Here is a 7,117-nt window from a genome sequence, read left to right as displayed (position 1 = left end):
GCTTAGCAAGAGGTATGGGGCATACTGAGGCCAGATGCTGCTTGTATGGGGTTTGTGAACCTTTGAGAGATTTTAGGAAAGTCTGCAGCATGAGCAAGACAGGCTGTTTGAATGGAAAAGCCACGAGAAGGGGTTTGGGTGGGCCTGCGAGTTGGGAGGGGCAGGGTCTCAGGGAATCACCTGGGCAGGGCAAACAGAGTCAGCTGGTTGATGAAGACTCAGATATGGCGGCCACCTGTGTCTGCACGCTGAGTCGGGGAGATCCCAACAAAGTAACAGTGGCTTCTGCCAGCACTTCTGTCTGAGAGGAAGCCTTCAGCCCTCGCCCTGAAGCCAGACAATTCAGTTCCTCCCCGTATGTTCCTGGCACCCTTTGAGCCTCTACCCCAGCACCAGAACTCAGAACGAGCAAGTCTGTCAGCAGGTAAGTATGTGCATGGGCCCTCCAAGAGAAGTACTAGCTGCCTTCCATCTCACTCAGCCGCAATCTCTGCTGATTTTCACAGCCAGAAATTAGGGGGACCTCTCTTCCTGGTACTGGAACCCTTTGCTGGAGAGGCTGAAGTTGAGTGGGGACCTTTCACTCTTCTGGGTGTGGGCCTCTGCAGCTGAGATACCCCTCCCGATTCTGGACCACCATATGCGGTTGTGGGACCAGCCTGTTTAGCGTCTCCATCACTCCTATCAGTCTCGAGGTGACGACTTACATATATCCCCAGTTGTAAGGCTTCTATTCAGCCAGATCTGAGGCAATCCCCAGTGATTTAAATTTGTTGTAATTTGGGGGTGGTTGTGAGAGGAGGTGAGCTCAGCATCTGCTTTCTATGCCGTCTTGACCAGTATTTTCCAGAGTTAGTAGAATTTTAAAAATTAGCCTTAATGCCAAAGAATATTGAGAAGCTGCTTGTTGGGTTCCTTAGATAAGTGTGTGCAAGGAATAAAACTCTCCATCTCTCTGAGAAAATTCTATGTGTGGCTGACATTAATGGCGAGGACCAGGACGGTGAGATTTTAAAGAAGCCATCTTCGAAGATGACCTGAAAACACACAGTGAAACTCCCAGAGTAGGGTCACTTGGGTATAAAATGGGAAAATAAAAGTAAATAAGGTTAGAAAGGACATTGAGTGCACTTTGATTTCTGTCCAGGAATGGCCTCATTTCAAGTGGGAGACACTGGCACAGCCACAAGCAAATGGCAGTGCAAGGCTCGGCCAGCAGAGACAGATACTCAAAATTTGCTCATTGAAATCGCTGCTGTAAAGGGCGACTGGCATAGAAGGAAATTGTCATCTCTAGGTGTAAATGACGTGTGAGTACTTGAACTAGATAGGCCATTGATAACCCAGTATAAAAGATCATTCTTTCCACTGCCATATGTTTGATTAGCAGCCTGACTCACTGTGGCCTTCATAATTCTTGAGCTCCCATGGCCCGAGGGTACCCCTGGAGAGCATTACTTCCTTTAGCTGAGGGGTATCATTACAAAACTTTTCTGGAAAGGAGACCCCTCAAACTGATTTTTAGCATCTGGCTCTTATAAAATAAAAGGAAACATCTGTGAGTTTAAGTTTAGGTATTTGAATTGCTTGAGAACAATTTCAACAATAAGGATCAACACTCATATTAGTTCAGATAAGCTTCTATCCTATAATAATTGATTTTTTTACTTCAATAAGATCTTTAGATATTATCAATGATTATATGTAGTTATTAGAGATTATAGAATTCTAAGTATACAGTATATCTATGATTGGTAAACTTTCATTATAGTCCTGTCTGAAATGTTGCTTTCGAAACGTTGGAAATATCTGGGTAAGGAAACATAATCATTCTAGAGACTGACTTTTTTTTTTGCCAGTTTTCAAAACTTTGTCCTCCACATACGTCCACCTGTAAACGAAGCTTGTTCTGTGATGTATTGAAACATTAGTAACTAGCAAGGCTTGGAAATTTGCTTTACATAACAGCTTCCTAATGTGCAGCCAAGTTTCCAGACATGATGGTTCCCCCTGGGGAGAGAATCCAAATCAACTAGGACACTGACACCAGTGGCAAAGATTGAAGAGGGTTCAAATATAAATCAAGATGCCAGGAAACTTGAAGAAGGTACAGGCCAATTTTGAAGACTTATTGCCAAGAAGGGAATAGGAACCCCTAGAAGTCTGAAGCTAAAATGCCATGTGTTGTGTCCTAACCTCTTATCCTAAGACTATAGGAAATGCTCTCTCACCTAAGTGATAGAGAAACAAATTGTAGTAGAGCGTCCTGCATATTTATCGTGACAAAGGGGAGACCAGTGAAGAGAATTACTTCCCCAGAGAGCAGTGGAAGCATACCAGCAAGACAGGTCTACAAAGAGACCTTTAAGTCTCAAGGCTGCAGGAAAATTGTCTTGAACTCAGAAAATCTCAGTGACAGTAGTTCCTTATCCTTACTTGGGGAAATTATTGGAGCCCAAGCTTCAAATAAAATGAATGAAGACACATTTCATAAGTTTCAGTGTTGAATATTAAATATAAATGTAAGTGTAGAACTAAGACCAAGTGATGATTTTAAAGAAAAGGATATATTTCTTTATAGCTATGTCGACATGGACATAACACAACTAACAGTCATTAGGATTAGGGTAGAGGAAGAGAGTACATAGAAAAATCACGTGAGCTTCCTTATTGCCTTTTAGGTGTGAACTGGGAGTAAAAGAATGTTACTTCAACTTAAATATATCAGAGAAGTTTTTTGTTAATTTTCAACAATGCTCGTATTAAGGAACCAGTGGACTCAGAGAAGGACTAAGGTATCATATAAAGGAAGGCATTAGTGAACGTGCAACAATTAGACCATAACTACAACTACTATTAAATATCAGTATACAGAAAAGAGAGAGAACACAGACAACATAGTGACTCTGTAACTATAGCTGTGTATCTTTAAAAATACAACAAAATCAATATCAGTTGATTCAGCAACTTTAAGTGGCCTCAACCCACTAAAACAAAAAGATTGTAATATCTCTGTATAATGCTATGGAATGATCGACTCCAAATATTACCAAATGCCAAAGGCAAGGTAGAAAAAGTTGCACGTCAAATACTATTTTTCTCTAAGAAAGTGATTAAATATGAATTCAAAGAGGGTAGCTCTGTGGCTACTCTGCAGGAGTAGCGTGGACCCTCGCCCAAAATTTGGCTTGGATGTAGAGACTGATGATGCCACCCCACCCCCAGGGTATGAAGAGGTTCCTGACTCAGATAACCAGCCTCTTGGGGTGCAGGGCAGGCTTCTCATGAGGGTCTGAAGTGGCTTGAGTCAGCAAGCACGAGACTGGCTGGGGTGTCGCTGGAGGGAGGTGGGCAGCTGCAGAGGCAGCTGGTGGCAGGGGCTTGAGGGGTTGCAGGAGTGAGCACAGGGCTTTCTTATCAGCTCACCCAGAAGTGGGGCAGAAGGGAGGGTGAGGGGCGAGACTCAAAAGCTGTCAGCAGTCAAACATCAGTAAATAGTGTCTGACCCCTTGCTACATTACGTAAATTTTTTTTTTTTAGGCAAAGCAACCCTTGGTTGACCTTACAGATCACAAGGAACTTGTCAGCTTACATTCCCTTATTTTTTATTTTTTTTACACCTACAGCACCTGGTCTTCCTAGGTGGTCTCCCATCCAAGTACTAACCAGGCCCGACCCTGCTTAGCTTCCAAGATCAGACGGGATCGGGCTTGTTCAAGTAAACTTTGAGTTGCAAACGTTAGTATGAATTCATGGTGTATTGATTCTTTTAAAATTTAAAAGAAAAGACATATTTCCTGATATAGTCATCAAAAAGACTTTGACCCCCCCAAAACTTTGAATTTACCCAACAGTGATGAGTGCCCTTATATCCTAGATCATGGGCTCCCAATGTCATTTCCCGTGGAAAGGAACCCAGTTTCCCTGTAGAAATGGGAGAATCCATGTCCGGGCCAGAGGCTGTGCAAGGTGACCTTAGGACAAGTGGTCACACCAAAAAGCAAGCACTCTTAGGATCACATCTACAGGACCCAGGGGCCATTGTAAGGAGGCTCCTCTGTGCAAAATGGGGAAACTTTGACCTTTGGTAAGAATGATAACTACAGTGAACTGAAACACATAAAATAAATTAAAATTCCTCAAGTTCAAAATGATTTTCTTTTTTTTTAAGAAAGAAAAACAAAAAAGAAACTCATTGAACACCTTTGGACACACGAAGAAACCGGCCTGTTTTGGCAAAGAGAGAGAGCTCAAGCTTCCGCCGGCCTTCCTGGCTGAACTGTGTCTCAGCGCGATGACACAGTTGCTTCTGGAAAGTTTAAAGACACATTCAGTAAATGAACACCCCCGATTTCTGCGGGGCCAAGTGGAAGGCAGCGATCTCACTATGTCGACGGGGCAGAGACGGGAGTTTGGAGCTGATGAGAAGGATGGTTTGTGGGGCATGACGCTGCAAGGCAGGGCAGGCAGAGATTGGGGTGACCCCTGGGCTGCAGGGGTCGTGAGCCGAGGGCTGGGGTTCACAAGTCCGGGGCCAGACAGCAAGGCCTGGTGGCAAACAGCCTCTGGAAGAAAAACCCATCCACCTAGATTGTTATCTCCAAGGGAAAGATGCTGTTAAAATCAGGATGAACAAGGACATTTTCAGAGAAACATGGAGAGAACTAGAACTCATTCCCAACACACCAGGGAAACGCAACTTAACCCCTTTACACATCCAACGAAACAGTCAAAATGGAAAAGATGGGGAGCAGTGAATCTCCTGTGTGGCTGGTAGGGACGTGAGGGGTGTGACCGCCCTTCAGAACTCTGCGGCAGTTTCTTATGAAGTTAAGTGGGCATTTGCCAAAGAGAAATAAAAGCACACTGCCACGAGAAGACTAGCAGAAGCAGCTTTTGCCCTTAGATCCCAAACTTGGGAACAATCCGAATATCCATAAACAGGATGTTTCCTAGCGGGGTACTTGCATTATAAATGGTATTGTATTCACATGGCGAAATACTACAAAGGAGCAAACAAGAATGAAGTATTGGTACATGCGGCATTGTGGCTGAGTCGCAAAACCATTAGCATAGTGGGCGAAAGAAGTTAGATACTGAAGAGCACCTATTGTATGTCCATTTATGCAGATTTCTAAAACAGGCAAAACTCCTCCGTGATAATCAGTGGGTTTTGGTGGGCTGGGTTGGTTAGGTAGGTCTGAGTGGGGGCTGGAGGGGATGATGGCAACCTTTCATTTTTGACTGAAGTGTCGAGAAAATCAGCTGTTAACATTTTCAACCATGAAGGCAGTTGGAGAAATTGGGATGCCCACTAAATATTTGTGACATTAAGGAAATATTTTTGGTGAGATAATAGTATTACTGTGACAATAATAGTGTTATGTTAAAAAGTTATCTGTTAGAGGTACACACCGGAGTATTTATGGAGGAAGAGATATGATATTTGGGATTTGCTTCTAAATCACCCACTGGGGGCAAGAGGCGCTCGGGGAAGCATGGGGGGGCGGGGCGGATAGATAACATCTGACGGCCATGAGTATCAATTGTTGGAGCTGGTTATGGGTGCGCGGTTCACTATGTTAATACTCTTGCTGCCTCTGTATACGTTTAAATTTCTCCTTGTGAGACAGTTTTAGAAATTAAGTGTTTCCAGCGGCAAGGACACCAGGAAGCATCTCCTGGGTGGGAACGGGGTTCCTCGGCCACTGGAGCAGGCGAGGCAGAGATGCCACGGGGAGATGGGTAGGGATCCATGTGCCTTAAGTCTTGAGGGGCCAGAGGACCCTCCCTCTCCCTGCTCCTCTGCCTCGTGACCAGGTAATTCCTGGGTCCTCCAGGCATGAAACTCCTGCTCTGGGCTGCGGCGGGACTGCCGCCCTCACCCCGGCTGCCTCAGTCCTGCTGTGTCCCAGGCCCGCCACCCGCGAGGTCAGATGCACCCCGTGCCAACCCACATCCTTGATCACCCCTTGGAAAAAGGGTTTCTATTAAAACACTTAATGTACAATAACTGCTAGCATTTCAAACAAAAACCTAGCTTAGGGCCGCTTCTGAAAGCAAAAGATCGGTACACCTCTGCCAGCCCGGGTCTCCACCAACCGCTGCCTCCGGCAGGGCCACCGGCGCCAGTGTCCCCGGCCCTGCCCCGCCCCCACAGCGACCCCGCCGCCTCTGCGGGTCGGGTGCGGAGCCCACGCAGACCCAAAGCGCCATGCCTGGGGCCGCAGCGCCATCTGGCGACCAAGCGGGGCCACCGCACCCTTCCGGTAGAAACGCAGGTTCCTTGGTTGTGCGCGCGGAAGGTCAGCGCAGGTGCAGGATCAGGGTAGGGCCCTGTGGCCTTGGGACCGGTGCTGATGACCCCTGCTGTGCCATGTCGCGCTGCAGTGCCATGCTTGCACCTAGCGTTTGTGCCTGAGGTCGCTGCACTGTTCAGACGTGGGCTGGCCCAAGGGGGTGGAGACAGCGCAGCCTGCGCCAACTCGGGGGCCCTGCTGTCCCCCCCGGCAGGAAGTGGCCGGGAGACCCCGACAGTCCCGTCTACTCCGATTTCTGGAATCACGCAGCCGCCCCGAACAAAACCCGAACCTGCTGGAATCGGGTCCATGGAGGTATAAACCACTGTCACCTGAAAAGCTCTGTTCTACAACACTATGGAAGAAATGTCTCTTAATTGCCTCACGAAACCTTTGGGTCGATCTTACAATGTGGGAGTTAATTCTTTTGATTAATTTACTACTGCTGTAATAATAAGAAATTATTATTTGGAAACTTTAACCTTTTATCATAAACTCTTAATTCGTAAACGTTAGACACAGCTGCCCGATTGGCCATGCCACATTTACTCGGTGTCGCTGTGTGTCAGGCAGCGTGTTAAAAAGACGCCGGCTGTCGCCGGCACACAGCCTGCAGGGAGAAAGCGCGCAGGAGACTTCTGGAAAGGTGCACCCTGCCCCAGCAGCCCCTGGTGTTATGTAGAGTGACAGGATCGTACGCCACCTAGAGGAAGAACTCGGTAATCCGACCTAGCGAAGCTGTCACGTTGGGGTACGGACAGGAACCACCCCATTTTAGTTAAGTTCGACTTCTTTGCCAACGTGTTTTTCAGGTAAAT

Source organism: Pteropus medius, unplaced genomic scaffold (assembly GCF_902729225.1).
Source record: "Pteropus medius unplaced genomic scaffold, Ma_sr-lr_union100, whole genome shotgun sequence".
Taxonomy (NCBI): Eukaryota; Metazoa; Chordata; class Mammalia; order Chiroptera; family Pteropodidae; genus Pteropus; species Pteropus medius.
Note: the sequence above shows the minus strand (reverse complement) of the source record.